Below are 20,713 nucleotides of genomic sequence, written 5' to 3'. Positions count from 1 at the left end.
CGCAAAAGGGCTAGCGGTGCATTCCATGGCGGTCTTTGCCCTGTTCAGCGGTCCCTGGCCTGTTCAGCGGTGCTTGCATTGCCTGTGTCAGACCTGTTCAGCGGCGCATTCCATGGCGGTCTTTGCCCTGTTCAGCGGTCCCTGGCCTGTTCAGCGGTGCTTGCGTTGCCAGTGTCAGACCTGTTCAGCGGTGCATTCCATGGCGGTGTTTGCCCTGTACAGCGGTCCCTGGTCTGTTCAGCGTGCTTGCCAAGGCGGTCCTTCATTGCCTGGCAGGGCTGTGGCTGGCGGTCCTTCATGGGTCAGCTGGGCTGTGGCTTGCGGGGCCCTCCTGGCCAGCTGGGCTGTGGCTGGCGGTGGCCTCCTGGCCAGTGACTCTGGGGCTGGCGGTGGCCTCCTGGGCAGTGACTCTGGCGGTGGCCTCCTGGCCAGTGACGATGGGGCTGGCCTCCTGGGCAGTGACTCTGGCGGTGGCCTCCTGGGCAGTGACGATGGGGCTGGCCTCCTGGCCAGTGACGATGGGGCTGGCCTCCTGAGCAGTGACTCTGGCCGTGGCCTCCTGGCCAGTGACGATAGGGCTGGCGGTGGCCTCCTGGGCAGCGGGGATGATGGTGGTCCTCTCCACCGTGCTGCTCCTCCCAGACTTTGGAGATTTCTTCTGCCCCTTCCCCACATTGGGAGGAGTCACAGCTGAGTCGACAGTCCCCACGGGACCCTTGTGAGCGGCTTTGCTGGCTGGAGTCTTCCCCCTCTCCCGCCGGGCACTGTCCAACTTCTGGTGCTTCACAGGGGGGGGACTGGCTGTGCTGTGGCTCCGTGCCACACTGGCTGTCCTGGTGGCCGGTGCACTCCACATACCTGTAACAACAGGCACCACTGGTCATGGAGATTTTTTGGCTGAGGTGCTAGTACGGGACCTATGAGTTGGACGGAGGTGGTGGGAATAGGTTAAGTTTTTGGGAGACACTGGGACGGGTAGATGGAGGGGGTTTGGGAGTGGAGGAAGAGGTGGTGGTTGTAGGAGGTGTAAGTATTGTGGATTTGGGTGCAGGTGCATGGGCTGGAGGCTGTAGTGAGGTGGATGGCTGTTGGGTGGGTGTGGTCCTGCGTTTGTGTATCTTCGGAGGGGGCGTCAGAGACACACTGGGAGAGGACACAGGGGACGTGTAAATGGGAGTGGGGGTGGTGAGTGCACGTGAGTGGGGTGTGGTGATGGGTGTGCTGGTGCGGGACATAGTGACTGTAGTGGTAGTGCATGCAGGTGTGAGTGTAGACGAGACTGGGAGGGAGACGACGAGGAGGGGGATACAGTGGAGGCAGTGGATGTTGGTGTGTCTGTATGTTTGTGATGCTTGCGTGAGTGCCTGTGGGATGTGTGGTGCTTATGTTTGCCTGAGCTTCCCTTGTGTGTTGACATGTGTGCATGCTGGTCTGGAGGTGTGCTTGGGATAGGCTGAGGTACAGGGGATTGGGTCGGGGTGGAGGAAGTTGGAGGGGGGAGGCCAGACACAGGGACAATGGCTGCCATCAGTGCTGAGGCCAGAGTTTGCAGTGTTCGATGAAGGGCAGCCTGACCAGAATGAATGCCCTCCAGGAATGCATTTGTGTGTTGCAATTCCCTTTCTACACCCTGGATGGTATTCAAAATGGTAGACTGCCCAACATTGAGGGACCAGAGGAGGTCAATGGCCTCCTCACTGAGGGCAGCAGAGGTGACAGGGGCAGTGGCTGAGGTGCCTGGGGCGAAGATGATGCCCACCCTCCTGGGTGAGTGGGCACGGGGCGAAGGCTGAGGGGCTGCTGGGAGTGCGGAGCTGGTAGAGGGGGTGGCGGCTGTACCTGTAGAAGTGAGGGGTACAGATTTTGCCACCACCACAAGGGAGCTCCCATCGAAGGACGAGTCCGTGTGGCTGGTTGCAGATCCTGTGACCGCCACGGTGCTCCCCTCGCCCTCCGTCCCACTGGTGTATTTTGAGTCTGTGGTGTGGGCCTCCATGGCCATGTGGGATGCAGTTCCCTCGTGCTCCGGTGCCACTGTACCTCCCCCTGATGATGCTGATGCACACAAGAACAGGGAGACCACAAAAAGGGGGGGGACGACAGAAGAAAGACAGGTTGAGTGCATGGCTTACCGCTACCGTTGGCGGACAATACAGACACAGCAGCCCCCTGCACTACGCTGTTGGGTTCTACAGATGCAATTCCTGGGATATGGACTATATGGCTATGGTCGACATCTGCACACATAGATGACACAGGGACATGAATACCTGTACTTGGCACTCTACAGAGGTGGGGTGGGGTGCCACATGGCCTGCATTACGGAGGGGCCTAGCCTACGGAACTCGCCCTGGCCTAGGGAAACCCACAGCCCTCCTCCCCCACCCAGACTCCTTCACTGCGCGCAAAGTCCGCTGAATGATGTTGTACTCACCCCCTTGTGTCTGCTGTGATGCCCTCAAGCGCCCATCCAACTCAGGATAGGCCACCGCCAGGATCCGGAACATCAGGGGGGTCATGGTTCGACGGGCACCCCTCCCACGTTGGAAGGCCATCCCCAGCTGAGCCTCCACCGTCTTCTTGCTCCAGCGGCGAATGTCCTCCCATCTTTTCCGACAGTGGGTGCTCCGTCTGTGGTGGACCCCCAGGGTCCGGACGTCCTTGGCGATGGCACGCCAAATATCCTTCTTCTGGTGGGCGCTGACCTACATGACATGTACAGGGGAAGAAGAGAAGTCATTAACAACTGCACCGTCTAAGTGAGTGGTCCACATCCCTACCCTTGCCATGTGGCACATGCATTCACAGTCCTTCATGCACGCAGACCTGTGCCCCCTTCATTCTTACAACCAGCCCTCTCCACACAGGCATAGCCCATTCAACATGCTCCCTGTGTACTTACCTGTTGGTCTGGAGGACCGTAGAATAGCGTGTACTGGGGGAGGACCCCGTCCACGAGCTTCTCCAACTCCTCTGCAGTGAAGGCAGGGGCCCTTTCCCCAGATGCACGAGCCATTGTCTCTTCCAGACCGAGGTCACAGCAGCACTTGCAGTGTAGGTCCTCTCCTGTCGAAGATCAGGTATCGAGTGACTGAACAGATAGAAAATGGCGGTCACGTCCGCGGCGGTCTTCGACCATCACCGCCGGCGTACATCGTCATTTGCTCCTGGGACCCATAGGGTCCAATGTTAACCAATGCAGAATTGCGCCGCGGTCTTCGACCGCCTACCGCGACGGTGTACAACGCCAGCGCAGTTACCTCACATCCCATTGTCCCACTTTAGAGGTCAGGCAGCCGCCATTTCAGGGGCCCACATGCCCTAATTACCAACTGAGTCACACAGACCTATGCCTTGTCGCACAACACAAATACAGGCCACATTTTGTGTATGAATGGTGTTCTGTGTAGACTGTGGGTACATGCCTCTGAGTTGTTTGACTCTGTGGTCGCTGTTGTCATTCCTAGGCACCGTCTGCTGGGACATGTGAGGAGATGGCGGAATCCTCCGGTGTACCGACCGCTGGTGGACCTGTCGACAATGGAGGAAAGACATTTGATCATCACCTACAGGTTTGACCGTGCCACAATCCAGGAACTGTGTGCCCAGTTGGAGCCTGACCTGATGTCAGCAATCCGCCATCCCACAGGGATCCCCCCTTAAGTGCAGGTGCTATCAGTGCTCCATTTCCTTGCAAGTGGGTCATTTCAAACAACAGTGGCCATGGCATCAGGGATGTCCCAGCCTATGTTTTCCAACGTGTTGTCCAGAGTGTTGTCTGCCCTGCTGAAACACATGCGGAGCTACATCGTTTTCCCTCAGGTGGAGGATTTGCCTACATTTAAAGGTGACTTCTATGCCCTTGGACATATCCCCAACATCATAGGTGCCATTAATGGGACCCATGTAGCTCTGGTCCCCGCCCAAACAGGAGTGAACAGGTGTACAGGAACCGGAAGAGTTATCATTCGATGAATGTACAGATGGTATGTTTGGCAGACCAGTACATCTCCCAGGTAAATTGCTATGTTCCCTGGCTCTGTGCATGACGCCTACATCCTGCGGAATAGCAGCATCCCTTATGTGATGGGTCAACTCCAGAGGCACCGGGTGTGGCTATTAGGGGACTCTGGTTACCCCAACCTGTCATGGCTACTGACCCCAGTGGGGGAATCCCAGGACCAGGGCAGAAGAACGCTACAATGAGGCCCATGGGCGGACTAGGATGGTGATCGACCGCACCTTCGGCTTCCTGAAGGCCAGGTTCAGGTGCCTGGATATGACAGGTGGATCCCTATTCTACTCACCAAAGAAGGTGTGCCAGATCATCATGGCCTGCTGTATGCTTCACAACTTGGCTTTGTGACGACAGGTGCCTTTTCTGCAGGAGGATGGTCCAGATGACGGTGTTGTGGCAGCTGTGGAGCCTGTGGACAGTGATGGGGAGGAAGCAGAGGAAGAAGACATTGACAACAGGGACTCAGTTATCCAGCAATATTTCCTGTGACACACAAGTGAGAACACATTCCTGCCTACTACAAGTACTTTCACACTTCTACCTCTATCCTGTCTGTCGATTTCAACCAGTATATGGTAACTGAGTTGTACATTTCCCTTACGGTTTCACAGGTGTGGTTTCCAACGTGTGTCATCTGCTTAGATTCCTCATGGACTTGAGATGTGTGACATAGGTATGTTGACATTACATTTGAAAACGCATTTTGTCACTGTCATTGCTAATACACATATTCGAAATCACAGACTGACTCCAGATTGTTTTGTGCTGCAAGGGTGTTTATTGAAGTGCTCAATATTGGAGGGGGGTTGTAATATGGTGAGGGGTGATGGTGGAAGAATGTCCATGGCACAGTCCAGTCTATTAGTCTCACAGGTGCATTGCCCATATGGGCATAGGAAGTGGAGCTGGGGCAGTTTGAATATGGACAGGGTGACAAAGTGGGACAGTGGGATGACAATCAGGGTGGTCTAATTTCTTAACGGGGGTCTTGGCATCGTGCTCTGTCTTGTTCCTGGATCTCAGGGACCGCTTGCGGGGTGGTTCTCCATCTGCAGGGGGTGGGGTGCTGGTGTGGTGGTCTTGAGGCGGTGCCTCCTGTCCACTAGCGCCGGCGGAGGTGGTGGCAGTTCATCGTCCAGGCTAGTGTCAGGGGCCCCTTGTAGTGCCACAGTGTTCCTCCTGGTGTTGAGTATTTCCTTCAGCACCCCTACGATGGTGCCCAGGGCAGAGCTGATGGTTCTGAGTTCCTCCCTGAACCCCAAATACTGTTCCTCCTGCATGCGCTGGGTCTCCTGAAACTTGGACAGTACCGTTGCCATCGTCTCCTGGGAGTGGTGGTATGCTCCCATGATGGAGGAGAGGACCTCGTGGAGAGTGGGTTCCCTAGGCCTGTCCGCCCCCTGTCGCACAGCAGCCCTCCCAGTTCCCCTGTGTTCCTGGGCCTCTGTCCCCTGGACCGTGTGCCCACTACCACTGCCCCCAGGTCCCTGTTGTTGTTGGGGTGGCGGGTTATCCTGGGTTCCCTGTAGTGGTGAACACACAGCTGATTGATGTGTCCTGGGGACGGAGGTATGGGCCCGCTGGGTGGGTGCTGTCCTGGTGTTACCAGAGGGTGGAAGCTCTGTGGTGGCCTGTGACTGGGTGTTGGGAACCGACTGTCCCAAGGCCCACGATGATCCGGGCTGGTCATCTGGATCCAGTTGGACAGAGCTGCTGTCATCACTGTGGGCCTCTTCTGTGGGTGGGGTGGAGATCTGTGGACCCTCCTGTCTGGTGACGTTGGGTAGGGGTCCTGCAGGGGTGTAAAAGCATGATTATTGCATCTGTGTGTGTCATGGTGTGCAATGTGTGGGTGACCGTGTACCCCAGTGCTAGCATTCCTGTGTGGGGGCTTGTGTGATGATGGTTGAGGGGGTGTTATGGGTATGTGCAGTGGCATGCTTTAGTGATGGGTGTTCATGCTTTGTTGTGTCATGCAGGGCTTGGTGTTGGGATGTGTGGTTTGTGTTATTAGTACATTTGTGAGGAGTTGGAGTGATAGGGGAGGGGGCAAGGGTGGAGGTCTGTGATAGCATGCAGGTAGGATGGGGGATATGACAGTTAAGATTTGACTTACCAGAGTCCATTCCTCCACCGACTCCTGCGAGGCTCTCAGGATGCAGAATCGCCAAGACCTGCTCCTCCCATGTTGTTAGTTGTGGGGGAGGAGGTGGGGGTCCGCCCCCAGTCCGCTGTACCGCGATGTGGTGTCTTGAGACCACGGAACGCACCTTCCCCCGTAGGTCATCCACCTCTTCCTGATGTCGTCCCGATTTCTTGGGTGCTGTCCACTGCGTTGACCCTGTCGACTATTCTACGCCATAGCTCCATCTTCCTTGCAATTGAGGTGTGCTGCACCTGTGCTCCAAATAGCTGTGGCTCTACCCGGACGATTTCCTCCACCATGACCCTGAGCTCCTCCTCCGAGAACCTGGGGTGTCTTTGCCGTGCCATGGGGTGGTGTAGGTGATGTGTGGGGTGGTGTATTTGGTGATAAGTGTGGTGATATGCAGTGGTGTGTGGTGTTTTGTGCGTGGAAGTAGTGTGGGTGATGGTCTGGTGTGCCTGTGGATGCTTGGTAGTAGTTTGTAGTGTCTCTCTCTGGCCTTCTTTCTGTGTTTTTGTCGTAGGGGTTTGTGGGTGATGTGGGTGTGTGTTTTATATTGTATTGGGTGTGTGGGAGTGGTGTGTGTATGTGTATCAGGTGTGTGTATTTCGAATTGTCCAATGTGGTTGTGTTTTGTAAATGTGTGTGTATTTTGAGCGCGGCGGTGTGTACCGCCAATGGAATACTGCGGTTGAAAGACAGCTGCGTGGATTCGTGTGTCGTGATAGTGTGGGCGTATTTCTGTTGGTGTGACGGTGGAGGTTTTGTTTTCGCTAGTTTATCACTGACCTTTGGTGTGGCGGACTTGTGTGGGTGTCTGGATTTTGTCGGATTTCGAGATGTGGGTCGTAATAGCTGTGGCGGAATTCCGCGGCCGCGGCGGTGTGTTGGCGGTCTTCTGCACGGCGGTCAGCCACTTTTACCGCCAATGTTGTAATGACCGCCCAAGTATTTTACATCACAAACAAAGTGAAAATTAATTCTACAACACCAATACTAGATAATGAACAAAGAACAAACCCAAAACAAAATACCCATCTCTGAGCAATTAAGAAAGACATATCTTAATTAATTTACAAATAAGCCTTATCTAGCTCATTTAACAAAAAATGTACACAAATACTTTTAAAAAAACAACACATGCCCACCGTTGATGGTTATCCATCTAAAGTTCTATGTACAATGCATGTGACACCAGGAGCCCTGTGCTTGGTCTCTGTCTCTGGTCGGCAGACTGATGCTGAGGGGAGGCGTACGGATCTGGGGAAATATCAATCAAAAAAGCGCCAAAAGTCTCTAACCATAACAAGCAATAAGCACGCTGCTGGTAATTAACTGTGAAAGGATTCTAGAAAACTGCAAACACATGTGTGCCACCTAAACAAATCTTTGCATTAATAAAATAAAGTGTATATAAATTACACATTTTCAGTGGTATGGCTGTGGCTTAGACTGGAGTGGTATAGAGTGCAGTGACGAAGAGTGCAGTGGTGCATACTACAGAGGGATAGAGTGCATTGGGGTACAGTAGAGTGGTGTAGAGTAAAGTAGTGAAGTAAGAGTGAAGTGGCGTAGAGTGCAGTGTCAGAGTGAAGTGGTGCACAGTAGATTATATTGGCATAAGGTAAAGTGGTGCAGAGTAGAGTGGTGTGGAGTAGAATGCTGTGGCGCAGAGCAGAGTGATATATAGGTCAGTGGTAGAGAGTGCAGTGTTGTAGAGTAGAGTGTTGTAGAGTGCAGTGGTGTAGAGAATAGTGGCATAGGGTACAGTGCTGCAGAGTAGAATAGAGTGGTGTACAGTTCAGAGACATAGGGGGTCATTCTGACCCTGGCGGTCTTTGACCGCCAGGGCGGAGGACCGCGGGAGCACCGCCGACAGGCCGGCGGTGCTCCAATGGGGATTCCGACCGCGGCGGTAAAGCCGCGGTCGGACCGGCACCACTGGCGGGCTCCCGCCAGTGTACCGCCGCCCCATTGAATCCTCCACGGCGGCGCAGCTTGCTGCACCGCCGCGGGGATTCCGACCCCCCTACCGCCATCCAGATCCCGGCGGTCGGACCGCCGGGATCCCGATGGCGGTAGGGGGGGTCGCGGGCCCCTGGGGGCCCCTGCAGTGCCCATGCCACTGGCATGGGCATTGCAGGGGCCCCCGTAAGAGGGCCCCTACATGTATTTCACTGTCTGCTGCGCAGACAGTGAAATACGCGACGGGTGCAACTGCACCCGTCGCACAGCTTCCACTCCGCCGGCTCGATTCCGAGCCGGCTTCATCGTGGAAGCCTCTTTCCCGCTGGGCTGGCTGGCGGTCTGAAGGCGACCGCCCGCCAGCCCAGCGGGAAAGTCAGAATGACCGCCGCGGTCTTTCGACCGCGGAACGGTAATCTGACGGCGGGACTTTGGCGGGCGGCCTCCGCCGCCCGCCAAGGTCAGAATGAGGGCCATAGAGTGCAAAGCTACTGTGTGCAATGGCATAGAGCACCATGGTGTAGAGTGGACTGGCGCAAAGTGCAGTAGCATAGGCTAGAGATGCAGAGTAGATCACATTGGCATACAGTGCAACAATGCAGAGTAGACTGGCATAAAGTGCAGTGGTATTGAGTGTATTGGTTTTGAGTAAGGTGGTGTAGATTGCAAAGGCATAGAGTGCAGTGGCATAGAATGGAGTGGTGCAGAGCAGTGAAGCATGAAGTGGCGCAGAGTAGACTGCAGTGGCGTACAGTGGATTGCTTCAGAGTAGAGTGAAGTGGCATACAGTGTAGTGGCATACTGTAATGTCATAGAGTGCAGTGTTGCAGAGTAAATTAGAGTGGCTTAAAGTGGATTGGTGTAGAATGCAGTGTCGTGGAGTGGAAGTATACAGGGTAGAGTGGCATGGAGTGCAGTAGAGTGGCATAGAGTAGAGCACGGTGGCATAGATTGCAGTGGTGCAGAGTAGAGACCCACAGAGCTCAATGGCAGAGAGTGCACTGTTGCAGAGCCAAAGAGGGGTAGAGTGGAGTGGTGCAGCGTGGAGTGCAGTCGCGTAGAGTGGAGTAATGCAGATTAGAGTGGCATAGAGTGTAGTGGCACAGAGTGGCATAGCGTACAGTGGGGCCACTAACGTAGCGTGCTGTGGCATACAGTGCAGTGGCATAGAGTACAGTGGTGCAGAGTACAGTGACATAGAGAGCAGTGGTGCGGAGTATAATAGAGTGGCATAGACTGCAGTGACATAGAGTGTAATGGTGTACAGTGCAGTAACATAGAGTGTTGCAGTGTTCAGTATGGTGGAATACAATGCAGTGGTACGGAGTAGATCAATGTAAAGTGCAGTGGCTTAGAGTGCATTGGTTATAAGTGAAGTGGTGTAGAGTATATTGGCAAAGTGGGCAGTGGTTAGACTAGAGTGCAGAGGTGTGGGGTAGAGTGGTGGATCGTGGAGTGGTGCAGTGGTATAGAATGCAGTGGCATAGAATGTAGTGGCACAGAGTGGAGTAGCGCTGAGTGCAATGGCATGCAGTACATTGTTTCAGAGTGAAGTGAGGCAGAGTAGAGTTCCCCTATGGGAAGAATGCATTCCAAGGGATGCTTTTTGGATGCCCATAAGTTGTTTGCAAACCAGACACCTGCGCTGTCTGGTAGGCTTGAACCTAAACACAAAACAAAAGTAATTCAGTCTTCAGTGGGAGATCCAGTCTGGAAGTTGAATGTAACAAATGTGTCAATGGCTCTAGTGCAAACAAAAACATTGGCCACTGTTCCCAGTGCTGGTTGGGATTTAATTTACAGTCATAAGTGAGGTGCAATGGGCCTGAAACCATTTGGCCCCTTTGACAATGCTCCTGATGAACCACTGAAAACTAGACCTGTGATTTAAAGTTATATCCTGTGTCAGTGAGAGAAGGAGGAAGAAGTAGTGCAACCAAAATCTTCCTCTCCCTGTACTCTCGCTGTCGTGCTAGCTCTTGCACAGTCACTTTCTCCTGCAATCACCCAAACATTTCTCTCTAAAACTCTCTTTCTTTCTTTCTTTCTTTTTTTCTTTCTTTCTTTCTTTCTTTCTTTCTGTTGCTTGCTCTTCATTTGTGTCTTGGGATTGCTTTGCAATAAGCTCCTGTTAGACTTTTCATCCTTGGTGTGGTCTCCCTTAACTTTTTGCCTCTGTTTCCCAGGTTGTTGATGCGTGCTGGACTCTGATTTAGCTGTTTCTGTTACTCTCAGCACTTTACCACTGCTAACCAGTGCTAAAGTGCAAGTGCTCCTTTACAAAATCTGTATGTAATTGGCTTATCCATGATTGGCATATTTCATATATTAGTAAGTCCCTAGTACAGTGCACTAGAGGTGCCCAGGGCCTGTAAATAAAATGCTACTAGTGGGCCTGCAGCACTAGTCGTGCCACCCACAGAAGTAGCTCTGTAATCATGTCTCAGACCTGCCACTGTAGTGTCTGTGTGTACAGTTGTAACTGTAAATTCAACTTTGCTAGGCCTAAACATTCCATTTTCTTACATGTCAGACACCTCTAAGGTAGGCCTTAGATAGCCCCAAGGGCAGGGTGCAGGGTATGGTTAAGGTAGGACATATAGGTGGTCATTCTGACCTCGGCGGTAAAAGGCGCCTACCGCCGGTCAGAAATCCTCCATAATCCCGCCGCGGTCGCGGAAACCCGCCACGGTCATTCTGACCCGCAGAAGGCAAACCTCCGAAAATCCGACCGCCACAACAGACCGCCAGACCAGCGGTCGGCGGAAAGGTGGAGGTGACCAAACCTCCACCGCCACGCCAACAGAAATACGCCCATCCCATTACGACCCACGAATCCACGCGGCGGTCATTCAAACGCGGTATTCCATTGGCGGGACACACCGCCGCGGTCAGAATACACACAAACGAACAAAACTCAGCCACATTGGACGATTTGAATCCCACACACCTGATACACATACACACACCACTCCCACACACACAATACAATATAAAACACACACCCACATCACCCACAAACCCCTACGCTAAAAAATTCGTCAAGAGCGAGACACCAGCATTCAAAAAATAACAGCCACAGCCACTCAACACCATCACCCACACACTATCCACACACAAAACAACACACACCACCACACTCAACTCACTTAAATACACATACTCCACCCCACACATCATACACACCACCCCATGGCACCCCAAAGACAACCCCGCTTCACAGACGAAGAACTCAGGGTCATGGTGGAGGAAATCGTTCGGGTAGAGCCCCAGCTGTTCGGCACACAGATACAATACACCAGCATTGCCCGGAGGACGGAGCTATGGCAGAGGATTGTCGACAGGGTGAACGCAGTGGGACAGCACCCCAGAAATCGGGAAGACATCAGGAAGCGATGGAACGACCTACGGGGGAAGGTGCGTTCCATGGTATCCAGGCACAACATCGCCGTGCAGAAGACTGGCGGAGGACCCCCACCTCAACCCCCACAATTCACATCATGGGAGGAGGAAGTCTTGAACATCCTGCATCCTGACGGCCTCGCAGGAGTCGGCGGAGGAATGGATACTGGTAAGTTGAAGCTTCAATACTGCTTCCCCCCCACCTGCATGCCAAATCAGACCCCAACCCCCACCCCCATCCTCACCCCCACCCTCACCCCCACCACCATCCTCACCCCCACCCTCACCCCCACCACCATCCTCACCCCCACCACCATCCTCACCCCCACCCCCAGCACACCTATTCCCCGCCAATGTCTCACCATCACAACCCACACATCCCAAAACCTAGGCCTGCATGCGTCCACTAAGCATGGACACCCATCACCAAAGCATGCCCAATGCATATACACATCCCCCCCACAAGCCACCCTCACCAAAGCCCCCACACACGAATGCCAGCACTTGGGGACACGAGAACCCACAGATACACCCATATGCCACACATTGAAACTATAACCATACCTCTATACCCCCTGCAGGACCCGACCGTCAACACACCGCGGCGGAGGGGCCAGAATTCTCCACACCCCCCACCCAAGAGGCCATCAGCGATGACAGCAGCTCTGTCGACCTGGACACCGATGACCAGCCCGGACCATCGGGGACCTCTGGACAGTCGGTTCCCCTCACACAGGCCCAGGCCACTGCAGACCCAAACCCCTCTGGGAACACCAGCACAGCTCCCACCCAGCGGGCCCATGCCTCTGTCTCCAGGGCGCGTCAATCTGCGGTGTGTCTACCACTACAGGGCACCCAGGATAACCCACCACCCCAACAACAACAGGGACCTGGGGGCAGTGGTAGTGGGCACACCGGCCAGGGGGCAGAGGCCCAGGGAAACAGGGGAACTCGGAGGGCAGCTGTGCGACAGGGGGGGGAGGAGAGGCCCAGGGAACCCACTCTCCACGAGGTCCTCACCACCATCATGGGAGCATACAACCGCTCCCAGGAGACGATGGCGACGGTACTGGCCCGGTTCCAGGAGATCCAGGTGCTGCAGGAGGAACACTATCGGGGGTACAGGGAGGACATCAGAGCCATCAACACCACCCTGGTTACCATGGTAGGGCTGCTGCAGGACCTCGTCAACAACAGGGCGGACACTGAACAACACCCAAGGGCCCCTGCCACTAGCCTGGACCAAGAACAGCCAACCACCTCCGCCGGCGCTAGTGGACAGGAGGCCCCCGCACAGCAGCAGCCCACCAGACCCCCACCTCCTGCAGGAGAAGAACCACCCCGCAAGAGGGCCCTGAGATCTCGCAAGAAGACAGAGTAGGATGTCAAGACCCCCGCCAGCAATGGATACCACCTGATGTCATCCCACTGTCCCACATTGTCACCCTGTCCATCCTTGAACTGCCCATGCTCCATCTCTCCACAGGCCTCTGGACAATGCACCTGTGTGACTGTTACTCTGGACTCTGCCATGGACATTCCTTCACCATAGCCCCCACCCACTTGAAACCACCCATCCCATTTTGAGCACTTAAATAAACACCTATTTTGCACCAAAATATCAGGAGTCTGGCTGTGATTTCAATAGATTGTAATTGACATGACAGTGCAAATATGTCCTTGTACATGGTGAAGTCAACAAACAGCTGCCACAAAGCTGTAGTCCATGGGGAAACGAAGCACAGGACTCGTAGTGGGGACCCCAGATCTGAAATAGGGAGGGAAAAGCCAAAACTCAGTCATCATACACTGGGGCAAATAGACAGGCAGCAGAGATGCTGGAGAGTAGTTAGCATTTACTAAATTATCTTTGAAATGTTACCTGTGTCCTATTGGAAGTATTGTTCAATGATTCTGTCCCTGTTGTCTGTTTCAGCCCCGTCGTCTTCCTCCTCGTCACTCTCCTCAGGTTCCACCGCTGCCACAACACCACCGTCTCGACCATCCTCCTGCAGGAAAGGCACCTGGCGGCGCAAAGCCAGGTTGTGAAGCATGCAGCAGGCCACGATGATGTGACACACCTTCTTAGGTGAGTACATTAGGGATCCACCTGTCATATGCAGGCAGCGAAACCTGGCCTTTAGGAGGCCAAAGGTGCGTTCGATCACCCTCCTAGTACGCTCATGGGCCTCATTGTACCGTTCCTCTGCCCTGGTCCGGGGATTCCTTACTGGGGTCAGTAGCCACGACAGGTTGGGGTACCCAGAGTCCCCCACTAGCCATACACGGTGTCTCTGTAGCTGTTCCATCACGTAAGGGATGCTGCTATTCCTGAGGATGTAGGCGTCATGCACTGACCCTGGGAATTTGGCATTTACATGCGAGATGTACTGGTCAGCCAAACACACCACCTGGATGTTCATTGAATGGTAATTTTTTCTGTTCCTGTACACCTGCTCCCTGTCTCTTGGGGGAACCAAAGCCACATGGGTCCCATCAATGGCACCAATTACGTTGGGAATATGTCCAAGGGCGTAGAAATCACCCTTCACTGTAGCCAATTCGCCCACCTCAGGGAAAATGATGTAGTTCCTCACGGATTTCATCAGCACAGACAACACTCTGGATAACACCTTCGAAAACATGGGCTGAGACATCCCGGAAGCAATTCCCACGGTTGTCTGAAATGACCCACTTGCCAAGAAATGGAGTACTGACATGACCTGCACCAGAGGGAGAATCCCTGTGGGTTGGCGGATGGGGGACATCAGGTCGGGCTCCAGCTGGGCACACAGTTCATGGATAGTGGCACGGTTAAGACGGTAGGTCAGGATAATGTGGCGTTCTTCCATTGTCGACAGGTCCACCAGCGGTCGGTACACGGGAGGATTCATCCATCTCCTCGCCCAACCCAGCGGACGGTGCCTAGGAAGGACAACATGGAGCACACAGTCAAGCAACCCACAGGTACGTACTCACAGCTAGCACAGTATACGATTCTCTATGCAGTGAATGGCGTGTCTGAGTGGCTATGCAAGGCCTAGGCCTGTGTGACGCAGTTGAAATTGAGCCATGTGGGCCCTGGAAATGGCGGCTGCCTGACCTGTGAAGTGTGACAATGGGATGTGAGGTCAATGCGCTGGCGTGGCACACCGCGGCGGGCGGCGGGCGAAGACCGCGGCGCGAAGCCGCATTGGTTAACATTGAAGCCTATGGGTTTCAGGAGCCAATGGCGAAGGGCGCCGGCGGTGGCGGGACGCACCGCCGCGGTACGCACCGCCGCGAACGTGACCGCCATTTTCTATCTACTTATCCACTTGCGACTTGAACTTTCACAGGAGAGGACCTATACTGCAAGTGTTGCTGTGACCTCGGTCTGGAAGGGACAATGGCTGCTGCGCCTGGGGAAAGGGCCCCTGCCTTCACTGGAGAGGAGTTGGAGAAACTTGTGGATGGGGTCCTCCCCCAGTATGCGCTACTCTACGGTCCTCCAGACCAACAAGTGAGTTTAATTCAATATGGATTTGGGGCCACTGGCTGGCTTGGGGGCCTGGTGGGGGGCCTGGCGGGGATGGGGGGCATGTTGGGCCTGGCGGGGGGCCTGGCGGGGATGGGGGGCATGTTGGGCCTGGCGGGGGGCATGGCGGGGGGCCTGGCGGGGATGGGGGGCATGTTGGGCCTGGCGGGGGGCATGGCGGGGGGCCTGGTGGGGATGGGGGGCATGTTGGGCATGGCGGGGGGCATGGCGGGGGGCCTGGCGGGATGGGGGGCATGTTGGGCCTGGCGGGGGGCATGGCGGGGGGCCTGGCGGGGATGGGGGGCATGTTGGGCCTGGCGGGGGGCCTGGCGGGGATGGAGGGCATGTTGGGCCTGGCGGGGGGCATGACGGGGATGGGGGGCATGTTGGGCATGGCGGGGGGCATGGCGGGGGGCCTGGCGGGGATGGGGGGCATGTTGGGCCTGGCGGGGGGCATGGCGGGGATGGGGGGCATGTTGGGCATGGCGGGGGGCATGTCGGGGGGCCTGGCGGGGATGGGGGGCATGTTGGGCCTGGCGGGGGGCCTGGCGGGGATGGGGGGCGGTGGGCCACTGGAAAGGAAAATGCTGAGAAACTTGAACGTGGTATTTCTCCCTCCCTGTACGTGTCACATAGGTCCGCGCCCATGAGAAGATCGGGATTTGGCGTGCCATCGCCAAGGAAGTCCGGGCCCTGGGGGTCCACCATCGACGGGGCACCCACTGCCGCAAGAGGTGGGAGGACATCCGCCGCGGGACCAAGAAGACCGCCGAGTCTCTGCTGGGGATGGCCTCCCAACGTAGGCGGGGTGCCTGCCGTCAACTGAGCCCCCTGATGTTCCGGATCCTGGCGGTGGCCTACCCTGAATTGGATGGGCACGTGAGGGCAGCACAGCAGACACAAGGGGGTGAGTACAAGCATTATCTACTCTGTTGTCGCGCAGTGGAGGTGTCTGGGTGGGGGAGGAGGGCTGGGGGTCCCCCTAGGCCAGGGCGATATCTGTAGGCTGGGCACCCCCGTAAGCCAATGTGTCCCCAGCCACCACCCTCAGTAGTTTGTCAGTACAGCCATCCCTGGGCCGTGTCATCCATGGGTGCAGTTGTCAACTCTAGGCGTGTAGGGCATGTTCCACGGAATGCATAGCGTACCCCATGTGCGCAACTTAGTGCAGGGGGCATCTGTGTCTGTCATGTCCGCTAACTGTACCGGAGATCCATGTACTCAATATCCCTTTATTTCTCTCTCCCCCCCCCTTTTTGTTTGTCTTTCTGTGCTTGTGTGAATCAGCATCATCAGGCGGAGGAGAAGTGGCATCGGGGCAGGAGGGAGCTGCATCTCACATGGCCCAGGAGGGCCTTGCCACAGAGTCAGACTGGACCAGTGAGACGGAGGGCGAGGGGAGCTCCACGACGGGGACGACTGGACCCTGCAGCGACACGGACACGTCCTCGGAAGGGGGCTCCCTTGCGGGGGTGGCACCATCCGTGCCCCCCGCCATTACAGGTACAGCCGCCACCCAGCACACCATCTCCGCCCTCCCAGCAGCCCCTCAGCGTTCGCCCCGTGCCCGCTCTGCCAGGAAGCCGGGCATCTCCTTCGCCCCAGGCACCTCAGGCCCTGCCCCTGTTACCCCCGCTGCCCTCAGTGAGGAGGTCATTGACCTCCTCCGAACGCTCATTGTTGGGCAGACTACCCTTTTGAATGCCATCCAGGGGGTGGAGAGGGAGGTTCATCGCAGCAATGCGTACCTGGAGGGCATTCATTCGGGTCAGGCTGCCCATCAGCGATCGTTCCAGGCTCTGGCCTCAGCACTGACGGCAGCCATTGTCCCTGTCTCCTGCCTGCCTCTACTAACTCCCTCCTCCCAGTCTCCTGTTCCTCTGCCTGTCCCACCCACACCATCAGACCAGCCTGCACACACCTCAACACCCAAGAGAAGCTCATCCAAACATAAGCACCACAGATCACGCAGACATTCACACACGCAACATTCCGATGCAGACATGCCAACAGTCACTACCACCTCTGTGACCCCCACCTCCTCATCTCCCTCCTCCCTCCCTGTGACGTCTACACTCACACCTCCATTCACCTCACCATCAGCCAGTGTTTCCATCACCAGCACACCCTCCACTCCAGTCCGCACACGTGCAGTCACCACCCCCACTGCCATTTACACGTCCCCTGTGTCCTCTCCCACTGTGTCTGTCACCCCCTCTTCCACACCACACAAACGCAGCCACCCACCCACCCAACAGCCATCCACCTCACGACAGCCTATCCCTCCTGCACCTGCACCCAAAGACAGCAAACGTGACTCACCTACAACCACATCCTCTCCCTCCACTCCCATTCCCACTGTACCTACCACTCTCCATTGTCCCAAGAAGCTCTTCCTCGCCACTACTAACTTCTTTCCTGACCCTGAGCCCCCCCCTCCTTCTCGTCGGGGTAAGAAGAGCACCTCAGCCACCACCAGCCCTGCAGCCCCCTTGACAAGGGTGCAGGGGTATTGGAGCCCGCCAGCCCGCATGTCTGGATCTTCGCCCAGCAGCAAGGGGACAGCCAGCCCACCCCCTGGGAAGAGGAGCAGAAGGCGGAAGGGTCGCCGCAGGAGCCCGCCTTCTACATCCCCCCCGGTAACCACCCAGAGACAGTCACCAGCCACAGCTCCAAAGGGAGGAAAGGGCCACAGGCCCACGACTAAGGAGGGCAAGGGCAGCAAGTCGGAGAGGTCAGGCAGCAGGCTTGCTGCCCAGGAGGAGCCCACAACCCCCATAGCCGCTGCCCCGGGAGGAACCGGCACAGCTGCCCCGGGAGAGCCCACCACCCCCATAGCCGCTGCCCAGGGAGGACCCAGCCCAGCTGGCCAGGAGGGCCCCACCACCCACAGCCCAGGTGGGCAGTGAAGGAGCACCATCCCCGCTGCCCAGGAGGGCACCACCAGGCAATTAGCAGTTGGCCATAGACCGGCCGCCGTCTCAAGAACCGCTGAACTGGGCCCCGCCGTCTCACGCACTGCTCCGCTGGGCCCCGCCGTCTCAAGAACCGCTGAACTGGGCCCCGCCGTCTCAAGAACCGCTGAACTGGGCCCTTCAAGGCAAGGAGCGCTGAACTGGGCCCCGCCGTCTCAAGAACCGCTGAACTGGGCCGCGCCGTCTCAAGAACCGCTGAACTGGGCCCTTCAGGGCAAGAACCGCTGAACTGGGCCCGCCGTCTCAAGAACCGCTGAACTGGGCCCTTCAAGGCAAGGAGCGCTGAACTGGGCCCCGCCGTCTCAAGAACCGCTGAACTGGGCCCCGCCGTCTCAAGAACCGCTGAACTGGGCCCTTCAGGGCAAGAACCGCTGAACTGGGCCCCGCCGTCTCAAGCACCGCTCCGCTGGGCCCCGCCGTCTCACGCACCGCTCCGCTGGGCCCCGCCGTCTCAAGAACCGCTGAACTGGGCCCTTCAAGGCAAGGAGCGCTGAACTGGGCCCGCCGTCTCAAGAACCGCTGAACTGGGCCCTTCAAGGCAAGGAGCGCTGAACTGGGCCCCGCCGTCTCAAGAACCGCTGAACTGGGCCCCGCCGTCTCAAGAACCGCTGAACTGGGCCCTTCAGGGCAAGGAACGCTGAACTGGGCCCTACAAGGCAAGGAGCGCTGAACTGGGCCCTTCAAGGCAAGGAGCGCTGAACTGGGCCCCGCCGTCTCAAGAACCGCTGAACTGGGCCCCGCCGTCTCAAGAACCGCTGAACTGGGCCCTTCAGGGCAAGAACCGCTGGCCCTTTGGCAGACGTGGCAGGGCAGGATCTATCTCGGGCAGGGCTGCAGGATGTCCTCTGGCCAACTTGCCTCCTCCAGTGGCAGTGGGGTCTGTTATGGACTGTATGGACTGTGGCTTTGCTCTCCCCAGGATGGCCCAGTGGGCAGGCCACCCACTGTATGGACTGTATGGACTGTGGCTTTGCTCTCCCCAGGATGGCCCAGTGGGCAGGCCACCCACTGTATGGACTGTATGGACTGTGGCTTTGCTCTCCCCAGGATGGCCCAGTGGGCAGGCCACCCACTGTATGGACTGTATGGACTGTGGCTTTGCTCTCCCCAGGATGGCCCAGTGGGCAGGCCACCCACTGTATGGACTGTATGGACTGTGGCTTTGCTCTCCCCAGGATGGCACAGTGGGCAGGCCACCCACTGTATGGACTGTATGGACTGTGGCTTTGCTCTCCCCAGGATGGCCCAGTGGGCAGGCCACCCACTGTATGGACTGTTTGGACTGTGGCTTTGCTCTCCCCAGGATGGGCCAGTGGTCATGGAGTCCCCTCGTGGATCTGGCGTCGTGTACTCAAGTGGCTGAGGTGCCCCCCCTTCCCTTCCCCCTGAGGTGCCTGTCCTATTTTCTTTCTGATGCCCCTGCAGTGTTCTCTCCGTGGAGTTCTTGTCGTGGGACTGGGCCTTGCCCCTTTGCACAGGACCCCTGTGATCCACGGACAGTGGTTGGACTACATTTAGTAGCTGTATATATTTTGTACATAGTTTATTTATTTATTGGGATTACTGGTGTACATATTTCAATATATCTGCCCGTTTATGATCTCTTCTTTTGGTCTTTGCATTATTTCGGAGGGGGGTGGTTTGTGGGTTGTGACAGTGATCTGTGGGAATGCATTGATGTGTGTGTTGTAGTGGGTGTGGGTGGGTGGGTGTGTGCCGGTAATCTTTTCCCTCCCCTGTGTCGTAGGTGCAGTACTCACCGATGTCTTCCGCGCCGCCGGGCGTGCTCCTGGTATATGAGCAGGAATAGGAGTGCGGGGATGACCTGCAACTCTGGCTCCATACTGCCGGAATCTCGCGTGGAGTGCGTAGAGGTGAGCGTTTTCCCATTCGTAGTCTGTTTCCGCCGTGTTCTTATCGGCGGTGCTCCCGCCCCGGAAAAGGTGGCAGATTGGTGGGTCGTAATAGGGTGGGCGGTACTTTGTCTGCCGCCGGGCTGTTGGCGGGAACCGCCGCGCTGTTTGTTTGTACCGCTGTGGCGGTCGGAGTGTTAAGTTGGCGGGCTGTGTTGGCGGTTCCCGCCAGGGTCAGAATTGCATATTTTAGACCGCCGGCCTGTTGGCGGATTGGCCGCCGCTTTATCACCCACCGCCAGGGTCAGAATGAGGGCCATAGTAATGTGTTTTATATGTCCTGACAGTGAAATATTGCTAAATTCGTTTTTCACTGTTGCAAGGCCTGTCCCTCTCATAGGTTAACATGGAGACTATCTTTAAATCTGATTAAAGTGTAGATTCCCTTTAGGAGCGGATGGATATGTGGAGTTAGGGGTCTCCGAGCTCAAAATTTAAAATAAATCTTTTAGTAAAGTTGGTTTTAAGATTGTGTGTTTGAAAATGCAACTTTTAGGAAGTGAGCATTTTCTTTCTTATTCCATTTCTGTGACTCTGCCTGTTAGTGGATTCCCTATCTGGGTCAGTTTGACCGTTGGGCTGGTTGCACCTCACACTAGACAGTGACACAAAGGGAGCTGGGGTGTAGTCTGCATTTCCTGATGAGCCATCTGTGCTAGGAGGGAGGAAAGCAGTTGTCACTTACACCCGAAAGGGCTGTGCCTGTCCTCATACAATGCAGTCTCCAAACCCCTGGTGAATGTCTGGGGCCTGGCCTGGGCAAGGCAGGATTTTACA

Source organism: Pleurodeles waltl, chromosome 11 (genome assembly GCF_031143425.1).
Source record: "Pleurodeles waltl isolate 20211129_DDA chromosome 11, aPleWal1.hap1.20221129, whole genome shotgun sequence".
Lineage (NCBI taxonomy): Eukaryota > Metazoa > Chordata > Amphibia > Caudata > Salamandridae > Pleurodeles > Pleurodeles waltl.
The sequence above is the reverse complement of the archived record's forward strand: the minus strand, read 5'-3'. Positions refer to the sequence as shown.